Genomic DNA, 16,371 nt, shown 5'->3' on the forward strand with positions numbered 1-16,371 from the left:
TTTATTATGTATTCATGGATAGTTAGAACAAAGGGTAAGGTCTCTGACCTCATGAAAATAATATTTAGACAAATGGAACATAAGCATGCCACACGCATTCCCTCTCCCACAAAGCTGTTAATGAGGAGCACCCCCCACCTCTTTCCTGGAAGCTTGTCCTTCTCTGCCAAAATCTGGACCCTCTGGTTCTTAAGCCCAGCCTCCCTCTTAGTCTGCAGGGGTTTACCTGCCTGGGGATGCCTCGGTGTACAGTAAGAGACCCAGAAGGGCAAGATGGGGTGTGTCTTGGCTCACAGTTCTTTGCCTTCCACTCCCTCCCAGCTTATGGCCATACAGGTTCTCCACCAATATGAAGTGCGGAGATGGAACAGATGCTAGGAGCCACAGGACTCAGACGAGAAGGAGGCAAACCAGGGTGAAGTGGAAGACAGAGGGGGCCTTGCAGGAAAGCCTTCATCCTAGAAGAGAAAAAAAAAAAATCCGTAAATTATTTTAACCCAGGACTAGATTTAAGTCAGCTTCTAACAAGTTTTCTCAGTTTCAGCATCAATGACATTTTGAACTAGATAAGTCTTTGTTGTGGGGGCTGTTATGTGCAGTCTAGGATGTTTAACAGCATCTCTGACCTCCATGGGCTTCCCAGGTGGTGGTAGTGATAAAGAACACGCCCACCAATGCATGAGACATAGAAATGCAGGCTCGATCCCTGGATTGGGAAGATCCCCAGAGGAGGACCTGGCAACCCACTCCAGCATTCTTGCCTGGAGAATCCAACGGACAGAGGAGCCTGGGGGGCTACAGTCCACGGGGTTGCAAAGAATCGAACACAACTGAAACAAGTTAGCAGCGTGCACACCGGCCGCTACCAACCAGATGCTGGTAGCATGCGCCCCTCCCCGAGGTTGTCACAACCAAAAATGTCTCCAGACATTGCCACACGTCTTGGGGGTAGGAGTGGTGGGAAATGGCAAAACTGCCCCTGATTGAAAACCACTGCTCCTCCCTTCCTTCTCTGACGATTTTTTCCTCTTGGATCTGAGAGAACCCCATGACAGCCACAGCGGTCCTTCACCCTGCCAGGTGCCTATCATTGCAGCACCCCCCTCACCTATCTCCCCCAGGCTCCCCACTCCCTGGTCTGCCCCCCTACCCCAGCCAGATGGCCTTCAAGCTCTATGGAGGGCATCTTATAGACATGCTGTGGTACTGCAGGCTGAGTCCATCCCACACTCCAGGCTAAGGATGATACAACCCTAAGCCACTAGGCAGCTGTCTAGCACACCAGTTAATAGGGGATACTGAAATGTCACTGGAATAAAACTACAGCAGGGAGCTGGTTAACTCAGCTCTCCACACATGACTGCTGACAAAACTGGTGACACCTAAATTAGTTTGGTTGCAATTAAACCCTGGGCACTGTTGCCAGTCTATCTGTGCTGATATTTTTGTGGCAAGTACATGCAATTTACATGGACAAGGCCTCCCCACTAACTTTGAGACTGGCCCCCCAAGAGTTCCCGTTAACAATCCAGTCTACTGAAATTCTGAAACTGAAGAATTCACGATACTGCATGTACTCTTTCCTGGAGATGATTTATTAGAATTACTTCATTTTTTTGGTATTTTTTAATATAAATTTATTAATTTTAATTGGAGGGTAATTACTTTACAATATTGTATTGGTTTTGTGATATATCAACATGAATCCACCACGGGTGTACATGTATTCCCCATCCTGAACCCCCTCCCACCTCTCTCCCCATACCATCCCTCTGGGTCATCCCAGTGCACCAGCCCCGAGCACCCTGTCTCACACATCGAACCTGGACTGGTGATTCGTTTCACATATGATAATATACATGTTTCAATGCCATTCTCCCAAATCATCCCACCCTTGCCCTCTCCCACAGAGTCCAAAAGACTGTTCTTTACATCTATGTCTCTTTTGCTGTTTTGCATACAGGGTTATCGTTACCATCTTTCTAAATTCCATATATATGCGTTAGTATACTGTATTGGTGTTTTTCTTTCTGGCTTACTTCACTCTGTATAATAGGCTCCAGTTTCATCCACCTCATTAGAACTGATTCAAATGTATTCTTTTTAATGGCTGAAAAATACTCCATTGTGTATATGTACCACAGCTTTCTTATCTATCCGTCTTCTGATGGACATCTAGGTTGCTTCCATGTCCTGGCTATTATAAACAGTGCTGCAATGAAAATTGGGGTACACGTGTCTCTTTCAATTCTGGTTTCCTCAGTGTGTATGCCCAGCAGTGGGATTGCTGGGTCATGTGGCAGTTCTATTTCTAGTTTTTTAAGGAATCTCCACACTGTTCTCCATAGTGGCTGTACTGGCACAAAGACAGAAATATAGATCAATGGAACAAAATAGAAAGCCCAGAGATAAATCCACGCACCTATGGACACCTTATCTTTGACAAAGGAGGCAAGAATATACAATGAAGAAAAGACAATCTCTTTAACAAATGGTGCTGGGAAAACTGGTCAACCACTTGTAAAAGAATGAAACTAGAACACTTTCTAACACCATACACAAAAATAAACTCAAAATGGATTAAAGATCTAAATGTGAGACCAGAAACTATAAAACTCCTAGAGGATAATATAGGCAAAACACTCTCCAACATAAATCACAGCAGGATCCTCTATGACCCACCTCCCAGAATATTGGAAATAAAAGCAAAAATAAACAAATGGGACGTAATTAAAATTAAAAGCTTCTGGACAACAAAGGAAACTATAAGCAAGGTGAAAAGACAGCTTTCAGAATGGGAGAAAATAATAGCAAATGAAGCAACTGACAAAGAATTAATCTCAAAAATATATAAGCAACTCCTGTAGCTCAACTCCAGAAAAATAAACGACCCAATCAAAAAATAAGCCAAAGAACTAAACAGACATTTCTCCAAAGAAGACATACAGATGGCTAACAAACACATGAAAAGATGCTCAACATCACCATTATCAGAGAAATGCAAATCAAAACCACAATGAGGTCCCATTTCATGCCAGTCAGAATGGCTGCGATCCAAAAGTCTATAAGCAATAAATGCTGGAGAGGGTATGGAGAAAAGGGAACCTTCTTATACTATTGGTGGGAATGCAAACTAGAATAACTTCATTTTAAAAGTTCAATATGCCTCTCAAGAAACTGTCTAGTTCAGAAAATCCCATGCAATATGTACATGGAATATAAATCTTTAGTTTCAACATAAAAAGCATTTAATTTTTATTTTTTCATTCCTACTAAATGTTGAACAGACATGTAAAAACAGGTAGGGTTAAAAGGCCCCCAAATTACTCACCTGGCATGTCTCTGTCTAACCAGTGTGTGGATGGAAGGTGAAGAGGCAGAAACCCTGAGAAATTATGCTGGAAAAGAACGTACTGGTCATAGCAAACACCCTCTTTCAAGGGTGTTTGTAGAGAAGACTCTACACATGGACATCACCAGATGGCCAACACTGAAATTAGATTATATTCTTTGTAGCCAAAGATGGAGAAGCTCTATACAGTCAGCAAAAACAAGACTGGGAGCTGACTGTGGCTCAGATCATGAACTCCTTATTGCCAAATTCAGACTTAAATTGAAGAAAGTAGGGAAAACCACTAGACCATTCAGGTATGACTTAAATCAAATCCCTTATGATTATACAGTGGAAATGAGAAATAGATTTAAGGGACTAGATCTGATAGACAGAGTGCCTGATGAACTATGGACGGAGGTTCATGACACTGTACAGGAGACAGGGATCAAGACCATCCCCAAGAAAAAGAAATGCAAAAAAGCAAAATAGCTGTCTGAGGAGGCCTTACAAATAGCTGAGAAAAGAAGAGAATCAAAAAGCAAAGGAGAAAAGGAAAGATATACCCATTTGAATGCAGAGTTCCAAAGATAGCTATGAGAGACAAGAAAGCCTCCCTCAGTGATCAGTGCAAAGAAACAGAGGAAAACAATAGAATGGGAAGCACTAGAGATCTCTTCAAAAAAATAAGAGATACCAAGGGAACATTTTATGCAAAGATGGGCACAATAAAGGACAGAAATGGTATGGACCTAACAGAAGCAGAAGATATTAAGAAGAGGTGGCAAAAATACACAGAAGAACTGTACAAAAAAGATCTTTATGACCCAGATAATCACGATGGTGTGATCACTCACCTAAAGCCAGACATCCTGGAACGTGAAGTCAAGTGGGCCTTAGGAAGCACCACTACGAACAGAGCTAGTGGAGGTGATGGAATTCCAGTTGAGCTATTTCAAATCCTAAAAGATGATGCTGTTAAAGTGCTGCACTCAATATGTTAGCAAATTTGGAAAACTCAGCAGTGGCCACAGGACAGTTTTCATTCCAATCCCAAAGAAAGGCAGTGCCAAAGAATGCTCAAACTACCGCACAATTGCACTCATCTCACACACTACTAAAGTAATGCTCAAAATTCTTCAAGCCAGGCTTCAGCAATACGTGAACCATGAACTTCCAGATGTTCAAGCTGGTTTTAGAAAAGGCAGAGGAACCAGAGATCAAATTTCCAACATCCGCTGGATCATGGAAAAAGCAAGAGAGTTCCAGAAAAATATCTATTTCTGCTTTATTCACTATGCCAATGCCTTTGACTGTGTGGATCACAATAAACTGTGGAAAAATCTGAAAGAGATGGGAATACCAGACCACCTGACCTGCCTCTTGAGAAATCTGTATACAGGTCAGGAAGCAACAGTTAGAACTGGACATGGAACAACAGATTGGTTTCAAATAGGAAAGGGAGTACCTCAAGGCTGTATATTGTCACCCTGCTTATTTAACTTATATGCAGAGTATCTCATGAGAAACACTGGGCTGGATGAAGCACAAGCTGAAATCAAGATTCAGTCCAGTTCAGTTCAATTACTCAGTCATGTAAGGGTGGTGTCATCAAGATTGCTGGGAGAAATATCAGTAACCTCATATATGCATATGACACCACCCTTATGGCAGAAAGCGAAGAAGAACTAAATACTATCATGATGAAAGTGAAAGAGGAGAGTAAAAAAGTTGGCTTAGAGCTCAACATTCAGAAAACTAAGATCATGACATCTGGTCCCATTACTTCATGGCAAATAGATGGAGAAACAGTGGAAACAGTGGCAGACTTTACTTTTTTCAGCTCTAAAATCACTGCAGATGATGACTGCAGCCATGAAATTAAAAGACTCCTTGGAAGGAAAGTTATGACCAACCTAGGCAGCATATTAAAAAGCAGAGACATTACCTTGCCAAAAAAGCTCCGTCTCGTCAAGGCTATGGTTTTTCCAGTAGTCATGTATGGATGTGAGAGTTGGACTATAAAGAAAGCTGGGCACAGAAGAATTGATGCTTTTGAGCTGTGGTGTTGGAGAAGACTCTTGAGAGTCCCTTGAACTGCAAGGAGATCCAACCAGTCCATTCTAAAGGAGATCAGTCCTGAGTAATCATTGGAAGGATTGATGTTGAAGCTGAAACTCCAATACTTTGGCCACCTGATGTGAAGAGCTGACTCATTTGAAAAGACCCTGATATTGGGAAAGATTGAAGGCAGGAGGAGAAGGGGACGACAGAGTATCAGATGGTTGGATGGCATCACTGACTCAATGGACATGAGTTTGTGTAAACCACTGGAGTTGGTGTTTAACAAGGAAGCCTAGTGTGCTGCAGTCCATGGGGTCTCAAAGAGTTGGACATGACTGAGAGACTGAACTGAACTGATGATGATGTAACCATTAGCAGGGAAATCTAAGAGCTGGGAAAGATACTTACCCTTCTACAACTGATACTGTGATATAGCTGAGACAATGAAATTAATTTTTTTCAGCAATACTGATTGAGGGACTTCCCTGGTGGTCCAACAGTTATGAATCTAGCTTCCAATACAGGAGCTATGGGTTTGATTCCTGATCCAGGAGCTAAGATTCCATCTGCCGTTAGGCAGCCAAGCCCATGCACCACTGTGCACACTGGAACCTGCACGGCGCATGCCAAAACAAAGACCATGTTGTTGTGTGCATGACACAACTAAGAGAGGACACAGCAAAGAAATAAATACCAAAAAAAAAAGGAAAGTCTCCTCCCTGCGCAGTTTCCTCCCTGAAAACATTTAAAAAAGAAAAAGAAAGAAATACTGATTGAGTACCTTATGCGTTGTCAGAAATTGTTCCAGAGGTTAGAACAATAAGTAGACATATCTGGAGCTGTTCAAGAATGAAGAACTACAAATATGCAGGTATAAACCACAGAGAGTTAGATTTAGATTTGAAATATGTAAATATATTTAAATATCTAAATATCTAAAACATTTTCAATAATTCTGCTACATATCACATTCCGCTGTGTTTCCCAATCTTTTGCTCACATGGCTGTTGTCCCATGAATCATGTTGTATTCCAATGAGTTATTTATGGATTTATTTCCCCCTGGTAGTTTGCAAAATCCCCAAGGACTGGGAACGTGTGTGTTAATTCACTAATTAAAAAAATTTTAATCACTCATATGTTTATTCATCACTCATCACTCACATATTTATTCAACAAAGGCTTTCTGAGTACTTTGTCTGCACCTGCTGCTGGTATCTGGGGAGGCCAAGATAACTAAGACACGGTATCTGTCCTACAGGAGCTCAAAGAAAATTAGGGAGAAAGATGAAGAGACATCAATACAGCCTTGAATGGTGTATGCTGTTGTTGAGGTATTTACTGAGAAGAGCAGAAGCATCAGGAGGGAATATCCAACTCTGCTGAGGCAATGGGGGTGAAGGAATTCATCACAGAATGGAAGACAAGGAGAACTTGTCCAGGATTTTATCCCTGGTTTCCAGCACACAACAGTTCCTCTATGCAAAATGAATGAATGAATAAATGAAGATGCATAAACAGAATGTAACTGAGAACATTTTGTCCCAATCAGCATCTACTGCCCTTCATTTTGGTAACATCATCTCACTCCTCACTCCAGAAATGGATCCATGGCCCAGGCCTTGACAATTAATGAACAGGTTCTGGTCAGTGAATGGTTCAGGAGTGTGGACACAATTGAACTTGGTCCTGTGAGCCTCATCTCAGGACTTGGTTGAGCAGTGGGAGGACAGAATCTCTCTGCTGACCTGTAAGAATGTCAGTCTGGGGACTCTGGGGTATCTTGGTTGAGAAAAATATCCTGGAGAATGAAGTTGCATAGCGGAAGAAGGACTGAGAAATTGAATCTTGATGACATTGTTTTACCTCTTGGGTCCAGAAATGCAGTTAGTGGGTCTATCCTTTTCTGTTCTTTGGGTAATCACTAAACTAACATTTTTGAGAGGAGGTGAGGCCAGTTTAAACCAGTTTGAGTTGGCTTTTCTATTACTTGCAACCAAATGTGCCTTGACTAACAGAGACAAACAACATCAATAGTAAAATTGCTTCAAAAAGTGTTGAGTTCCCCATTTCCAAAATGGTTCATGAAAAAAATCAAGGTAAGTCTATCAGAACAGGAAATGCTTTATTATTAGCGACCCCTAAGCCACATTTAGCCTTGCTGATTGAAATTTGTGTCTGTTACCTGAAGCAGAGAATGCGTGCAAACAAAAGAAAGGCGGTGGACACCGAGAATCTGCACCCTACCATCAGTCAGATTGCTCAGCAGGCTTTTCATAAAGGCTTGATATGTTTAACTGAAAGGACTACTTTATGACTATTTATTTTCTCCATTTTTGGTGAGTGACAAGACTGACCTAAACAAGAGAGAACAGACACATCAAAAATTTCGTTAAAAAGAATTAACAAGTGTGCAGGTGGGTTCAGAGAAAATGATGTGGCCTCTGAGACATGGCAGCTGAGAAAGGGATTTCTCTTTTTCCTCTAGTCCCTACATGCACCATCTAAGAAAGGAATTATTATCAAAGTCCAGAGTCCTTCTAGCTCCTTAACAAACACAAACATCCTTACCACAGCGCCAACCTTGGCAGGAACCAGAGGAGAAAGTGCCCACTGCCCCCACTCCCTGGGGTTTGAGTCAAGAGGTCAAGAAATCTGTGCAACACGTCTGGGGCAGACACGTAATGAGGCAAAGCCTAGAACTGGAGAAGATGTGTTTTATGAAACAGAAATACAAATAAATAGCTGACACCAGAAGACAGACTGTCTCCTGACTGTTTAGAAACCACTGGATTCTGGTTCTATTTATAAAGATGATATGTTCCACAGAACCAGTTTTCCCTGTGACTAATCGAGGCCAAAGAACCAACATATTCCAGACGCATGTGGAAAGGGATTGAGATATGGGTTCAGGGTTTCGACCTCTTTAATGAACTCATTGTGGCTCTGGGTCAGGACACGCGCAGAGTGTTTTTGAATGTTTCACTCTCAATAACTGGGACAGACATTGATGCCTAGCCTTCCTCTAGATTCCAGCCTCTCTCCCCTGCCTGTCAGTCTCATCCTTCCACTTGCCTGCCTGCCTGCCCCCACTGCCCGCTTTCCACTCCCTCTAAGTGTAAGAAACTCCTGGCTACTCCGGAAGCACGGGTTTTGGTTTCATGCTTTGTTGATAACTGGCTATTCAACATCGGGCATCTTATTTAATCCCTCTGGACCCCAGTTTCTTCTTCTGCAAAATGAGCTTAGATAAGTGTTTACCCAGTTCATGCTTCTCAAAATATGAAGAACTAGGGTACATGTTTGGATGTTAACAACCCTGAAATATATTGCAACAAAGAATCATATTTAGGGGACTTCCTGATGGTCCAGTGGTTAAGAATCTGCCTTGCAATGCAGGGGACATGGAGCAACTAAGTCTGCACATGGCAACTGGGAGTCTGCATGTCACAACTAGAGATTCTGCACTCTGCAAAGAAAGACCCTGTATGACGAACCAAAGATCCCTCGTGCCACAGTTAAGACCCCATGCAGCCAAAGAAATAAATATTTCTTAAAAGAATCATGTTTAACTTTGTTTTACCAAGCATGACTTCAATTCATTTGAGAACAAAATCTTTAAAAAAGTAATGTTTAGCTACATCTTGCTATTCTATGGTATACACATTGAAAAATTCTGGTTGTGGCCAATGCTTTGGTTCTCTAAATCTTCTTTCCACTATCTTTCTCTTAAGAAAGACTGGGAACAAAAACTATACTTCCCAGACTTCCTTGTAGCTCAGGTTCTACTTTAGGATTACATCCTATCAATCAGATATACTCAGGTTAGATGGGAAAGATATTTTCATTTCCCGCCCAAACTCTTTTCTAAAGCCTGGCTCAACTCTAGGAGGCTTTTATGTTGTCTCTCATGGCTATACCTTCTCTTGGGCAAAGAGCTTGTATGTCATGCAGCAATTCCAGACAGAGAGATACTTATTAAGAAGTTGGAATGGTAACCATGATGCCCTATGGCTCCTCTGGTAGCCACTATGAGGCTGGATTGAGCTGTGCACACACTGTCCCCCTTCAACATTCAGTTCAGTTCAGTTCAGTCGCTCAGTCATGTCTGACTCTTTGCAACCCCATGAACTGTAGCACGCCAGGCTTCCCCGCCATCACCAACTCCCGGAGTTCACTCAAACTCATGTCCATCGAGTTGGTGATGCCATCCAGCCATCTCATCCTCTGTCGTCCCCTTCTCCTCCTGCCCCCAATCCTTTCCAGCATCAGAGTCTTTTCCAATGAGTCAACTCTTCGCATGAGGTGGCCAAAGTACTGGACTTTCAGCTTTAGCATCAGTCCTTCCAAAGAATATCCAGGGCTGATCTCCTTCAGAATGGACTGGTTGGATCTCCTTGCAGTCCAAGGGACTCTCAAGAGTCTTCTCCAACACCACAGTTTAAAAGCATCAATTCTTTGGCGCTCAGCTTTCTTCACAGTCCAACTCTCACATCCATACATGACCACTGGAAAAACCATAGCCTTGACCAACCCTGATGTTAATTTCATAGGGATGACTATGTTTCCCATAACATTCCAGAAGCACCTTAAATGCTGCTCCAGTTAAAGAAGACAGCTCTAATGACTTTAGTAAGCAACCTTGGGAAGGACAAATAACCACCCTATCTCTTTGATTCTCTAGTCTAAAATCAACAAAGCACCATTTTCCCGGAATGCCAGTACTTTAGACAAATAGCAGACCCTGCAATGCAGTGAGTTTTAGAACTGAGTTTTTAAAGTGGGTGTCAGATACTAAAAAAGTTAATCCTGACCTTGACTCCATGAAGGTTAGACACTGGAAGTTAGATTCACTAGAGCATGGGCTAAAGGGAACCTCTGGATCATTGGCCCTCTGGCAAAACTGTGAAGTGATTAAAACTTGTTTTTTTCTTCTTACAAATGAGAAAAATTTGGTTTTCCAAACTTAGCACCAGAAACCTGTTCACACTTTCCTCTGCCCTCTAGAATTGTGCAGGGTTTTAATTCTGTTCTCCTTCTCAGGGCATGGAAAAATAGTAAGCTCATGTATCCTGGGGCTGCGGTTTCAACCCTGGCTGCTCATCAATCCTGGATAGCTTTGGGGAGCATAGATGCCAGGGCCCCACAGCTAGAAACCCAACTCAGTTGGTCTTGGATGGGGCCCAGGTAGACTGACTACTCCAAAGCTCCCACAGGTTGAGAACCACCAGAGTACTGTTACCTAGAAACACTTCTTCAAAGAGAATCATGGAAGAGGTTCCAGGGATGAACTAATCTTGCTTCACTCCTACTCAAAGATTTCATAAAGTAGGTCACTGCCACTCACTTTTACTTGCAAACTTCAAGCTAGCCAAATGGGAAGTGGGCTCTTGCCATAAATAAGCTCACAAAATCTTGCATTAATGCCAAGGTTAGTTTAATATGGAGCTTCTGTCTAGTAGCTGGTGCCATGTTCTGGAAATTCTGTGCCCTCTGGCTTCATTGTGATCGATTATCCCACCATGAAAACCGCAGAAGCTGGTTTCATCCTCCATCTGGTGTCATGTTCCTCGTCCACCAGGATCAAATAGTGACAAGCTCATGGACTTAGAGTCAGATCTTATTCAAGTCTTGACCCCACCACATTGTTTTTCAGGATACCTTGAGAAAGATATAATGAGTCTTGATTTCTTTATCTCTTCATCTGTAGAGTAGGGAGGACATCACCTACTTTCTCAGTTTAGGGTTTGACACATAGTACTTCTCTGATGGCTCAGAGGATACAGCATCTGCCTGCAATGCAGGAGACCTGGGTTCAATCCCTGGGTTGGGAAGATCCCGTGCAGAAGGAAATGGCAACCCACTCCAGTATTCTTGCCTGGAGAATCCCATGGACAGAGGAGCCTGGCAGGCTACAATCCACGGGGTCGCAGAGTCGGACATGACTGAGTGACTTCACTTTCACTTTTCACTTCCCTGGTGGCTCAGCGGTAAAGAATCCGCCTGCCAATGCAAGAGACACAGATTCGATCCCTGGTTGGGAAGATCCCCTGGAGGAGGAAATGGCAACCCACTCCAATATTCTTCCTGAGAAATCCCATGGACAGAGGAACCTGATGGGCTACAGTCCATGGGGTCATAAAGAACTGGACAGGACTGAGCGACTGAGCACAAGCACAGGCACAGACAATTGTGAAGTCCCTTTCCCCTCAGTTTCACTGCTTACCTGCGCTTACTTCCACCTCTACTGTTGATGCGACCAGTAACCCAAAGGTAGGATTTGAGATATTAGTAGGAAGATGTTTTAGGAACAGCAAAACCTTTGTGTTGCAATTGAGATTACAGCCTACTGGTCTCCACTTACTCCGTCTTAGTCCTGTCATAAGAGGTCCTACCAAGGCATTCAGGTCAGTGATATAATGAGGAAAACTAATGAACCTGGTGGACAGAGTGATCTGAAGAAGCTCTCTGACAGTCACTTGCAGAAGACTGAAAAATAAACCCGGAGACCTGGAAAGGGTAAACTACCAGATGTCCAACTAGGAAGCAGAAATCCTGGTTAGAGTCTGTTTCAAACCACAGAATCTGAATTTTGGGAAGAAAGCATTAAAAACAATAAATTACTCCAAATGGCAAATTTAGGATTCAACTGCCTCAAACTGCAACAACTTAGGCACTTGTAAAAGAGAAATATTCCAGATGGCAAAGTGGAAGGATGAATTATAGAGAAGGAAGTGGCTAATATCCTGTGTAAGACTTTGAAGCAAGGCAAAGAGAGAGCCTTTCTTAAAGGAGCAGGCTGGTGTATCTAAGAGACAGAAATAGGGTACCATTCTCTCAGGGTCAACTGGCCCCACTGGCCAGCCCTGAATACTCAGGGCTCAGGTTTGATTTCAAAATGTCTTCTGTCTTCCAAGAGATTCTGGAATATTAGCCCCGGTGGCCTCAAGGAGGCATCTGGAGTGACTGCTTAACATATATAGAACTTTGACATGGTCCATCCGGTATCACTGCTTTATTCAGGGTTCCACGAGCCTAGGTAGGGTGTCAGATTGTTTCTTGTCCCTTTTCATCTTGTCTCTCTCTTTATACAAGGTCACACCAGCCCTGGAATCAAGGTGATTGAATCTGAACAGGTGAGAGGAAGACAGCTGAAGGAATTTAGCTACACCCTGGTCAAAGGGTTTTAGTTCTGGCTTTTCAAAATGTAGCCTTTAGGCTACAGGATTTGATTACATGATGCTTCTGTGTTACCTGGGAGATTATTGGAATCATTATTGGAAATATGAGAAATTTTGAATCTACCAAATCAAAACCCTCATTTTAATGTGATTCAGAGGTGTTCCAAATGCATGTTAAAATTTGAGAAGCAATGTTATATGAGATTTTATAGGCAAAAGAGTTATGTAGTCCCACAAAGATCCCTTTATTCATCAGAAAGGACATTTCCCATTGAGGTTGTTTAATATTTTCAACAACACTGCACTTCATCGAGTCTCTAAGATCCTAATAGCACTGAGTGCGTGCTAAGTTGCTTCAGTTGTGTCCAACTCTGTGACCCTGTGGACCACCAAGGCCTTAACCTCATGTTACTAAAAGAGCTTTCCATCTGAAGTTGGGTCTTTAAACAAAGGACCATCCAGTGCTCAATCTTAGCCTCAGATCAGATCAGATCAGTCGCTCAGTCGTGTCTGACTCTTTGTGACCCCATGAATTGCAGCATGCCAGGCCTCCCTGTCCATCACCAACTCCCGGAGTTCACTCAGACTCACGTCCATCGAGTCAGTGATGCCATCCAGCCATCTCATCCTCTGTCGTCCCCTTCTCCTCCTGCCCCCAATCCCTCCCAGCATCAGAGTCTTTTCCAATGAGTCAACTCTTCGCATGAGGTGGCCAAAGTACTGGAGTTTCAGCTTTAGCATCATTCCTTCCAAAGAAATTCGAGGGCTGATCTCCTTCAGAATGGACTGGTTGGATCTCCTTACAGTCCAAGGGATTCTCAAGAGTCTTCTCAAACACCACAGTTCAAAAGCATCAATTCTTCAGTGCTCAGCTTTCTTCACAGTCCAACTCTCACATCCATACATGACCACAGGAAAAACCATAGCCTTGACTAGACGAACCTTTGTTGGCAAAGTAATGTCTCTGCTTTTGAATATGCTATCTAGGTTGGTCATAACTTTCATTCCAAGGAGTAAGCATCTTTTAATTTCATGGCTGCAGTCACCATCTGCAGTGATTTTGAAGCCCAGAAAAATAAAGTCTGACACTGTTTCCACTGTTTCCCCATCTATTTCCCATGAAGCAATGGGACCAGATGCCATGATCTTCGTTTTCTGAATGTTGAGCTTTAAGCCAACTTTTTCACTCTCCACTTTCACTTTCATCAAGAGGCTTTTTAGTTCCTCTTCACTTTCTGCCATAAGGGTGGTGTCATCTGCATATCTGAGGTTATTGATATTTCTCCCGGCAATCTTGATTCCAGCTTGTGTTTCTTCCAGCCCAGCGTTTCTCATGATGTACTCTGCATATAAGTTAAATAAACAGGGTGACAATATACAGCCTTGACGAACTCCTTTTCCTATTTGGAACCAGTCTGTTGTTCCATGTCCAGTTCTAACTGTTGCTTCCTGACCTGCATACAAATTTCTCAAGAGGCAGATCAAGTGGTCTGGTATTCCCATCTCTTTCAGAATTTTCCACAGTTTATTGTGATCCACACAGTCAAAGGCATTGGCCTAGTCAATAAAGCAGAAATAGATGTTTTTCTGGAACTCTCTTGCTTTTTCGATGATCCAGCAGATGTTGGCAGTTTGATCTCTGGTTCCTCTGCCTTTTCTAAAACCAGCTTGAACATCAGGAAGTTCACAGTTCACATATTGCTGAAGCCTGTCTTGGAGAATTTTGAGCATTACTTTACTAGCGTGTGAGATGAGTGCAATTGTGCGGTAGTTTGAGCATTCTTTGGCATTGCCTTTCTTTGGGATTGGAATGAAAACTGACCTTTTACAGTTCTATGGCCACTGCTGAGTTTTCCAAATGTGCTGGCATATTGAGTGCAGCACTTTCACGGCATCATCTTTCAGGATTTGGAATAGCTCTACTGGAATTCCATCACCTCCACTAGCTTTGTTCATAGTGATGCTTTCTAAGGCCCATTTGACTTCACATTACAGGATGTCTGGCTCTAGGTCAGTGATCACACGATCGTGATTATCTGGGTGGTGAAGATCTTTTTTGTACAGTTCTTCTGTGTATTTTTGCCACCTCTTCTTAATATCTTCTGCTTCTGTTAGGTCCATACCATTTCTGTCCTTTATCGAGCCCATCGTTGCATGAAATGTTCCTTTGGTATCTCTGATTTTCTTGAAGAGATCCCTAGTCTTTCCCATTCTGCTGTTTTCCTCTATTTCTTTGCATTGATCGCTGAAGAAGGCTTTCTTATCTCTTCTTGCTATTCTTTGGAACTCTGCATTCAGATGTTTATATCTTTCCTTTTCTCCTTTGCTTTTCGCTTCTCTTCTCTTCACAGCTGTTTGTAAGGCCCCCCAGACAGCCATTTTGCTTTTTTGCATTTCTTTTCCATGGGGATGGTCTTGATCCCTGTCTCCTGTACAATGTCACGAACCTCATTCCATGGTTCATCAGGCACTCTATCTATCAGATCTAGGCCCTTAAATCTATTTCTCACTTCCACTGTATAATCATAAGGGATTTGATTTAGGTCATACATGAATGGTCTAGTGGTTTTCCCTACTTTCTTCAATTTCAGTCTGAATTTGGCAATAAGGAGTTCATGATCTGAGCCACAGTCAGCTCCTGGTCTTGTTTTTGCTGACTGTATAGAGCTTCTCCATCTTTGGCTGCAAAGAATATAATCAATCTGATTTCAGTGTTGACCATCTGGTGATGTCCATGTATAGAGTCTTTTCTTGTGTTGTTGGAAGAGGGTGTTTGTTACGACCAGTGCATTTTCTTGGCAAAACTCTATTAGTCTTTGCCCTGCTTCATTCTGTACTCCAAGGCCAAATTTGCCTGTTACTCCAGCTGTTTTTGGACTTCTTACTTTTGCATTCCAGTCCCCTATAATGAAAAGGACATCTTTTTTGGGTGTTAGTTCTAAAAGGTCTTGTAGGTCTTCATAGAACCATTCAACTTCAGTTTCTTCAGCGTTACTGGTTGGGGCATAGACTTGGATTACTGTGATATTGAATGGTTTGCCTTGGAAACGAACAGAGATCATTCTGTCATTTTTGAGATTGCATCCAAGTATTGCATTTCGGACTCTTTTGTTGACCATGATGGGCACTCCATTTCTTCTGAGAGACTCTTGCTGCAGTAGTAGTTATAATGGTCATCTGAGTTAAATTCACCCACTCCAGTCCGTTTCAGTTCACTGATTCCTAGAATGTCGACATTTACTCTTGCCATGTCTTGTTTGACCACTTCCAATTTGCCTTGATTCATGGACCTGACATTCCAGGTTCCTATGCAATATTGCTCTTTTCAGCATTGGACCTTGCTTCTATCACCAGTCACATCCACAGCTGGGTATTCTTTTTGCTTTGGCTCCATCCCTTCATTCTATCTGGAGTTATTTCTCCACTTATCTCCAGTAGCAGATTGGGCACCTAGTGACCTGGGGAGTTTCTCTTTCAGTATCCTATCATTTTGCCTTTTCATACTGTTCATGGGGTTCTCAAGGCAAGAATACTGAAGTGGTTTTCCATTCCCTTCTCCAGTGGGCCACATTCTGTCAGATCTCTCCACCATGACCCGCCCATCTTGGGTTGCCCCACAGGCATGGCTTAGTTTCATTGAGTTAGAGAAGGCTGTGGTCCTAGTGTGATTAGATTGACTAGTTTTCTGTGAGTATGGCTTCAGTGTGTTTGCCCTCTGATGCCCTCTTGCAACACCTACTGTCTTACTTGGGTTTCTCTTACCTTGGGCATGGGATATCTCTTCACGGCTGCTCCA

The 16,371-nt window shown here is 42.6% G+C and overlaps 1 long non-coding RNA gene across 1 annotated transcript in view; it reads right to left on the reverse strand.

Moving 5' to 3' along the window:
• Positions 1 to 236: 236 nt before the first annotated feature.
• The window catches only part of LOC138984236 (uncharacterized), a 264,839-nt gene continuing 248,704 nt past the window's right edge, over positions 237 to 16,371 (reverse strand). Inside the window, exon 4 of the long non-coding RNA XR_011461505.1 lies at positions 237 to 458. This is a non-coding gene — a long non-coding RNA (uncharacterized lncRNA). The remainder of the gene's footprint in view (positions 459 to 16,371) is intronic.

The sequence above is a fragment of the Bos mutus genome, chromosome 20 (assembly GCF_027580195.1).
Source record: "Bos mutus isolate GX-2022 chromosome 20, NWIPB_WYAK_1.1, whole genome shotgun sequence".
Taxonomy (NCBI): domain Eukaryota; kingdom Metazoa; phylum Chordata; class Mammalia; order Artiodactyla; family Bovidae; genus Bos; species Bos mutus.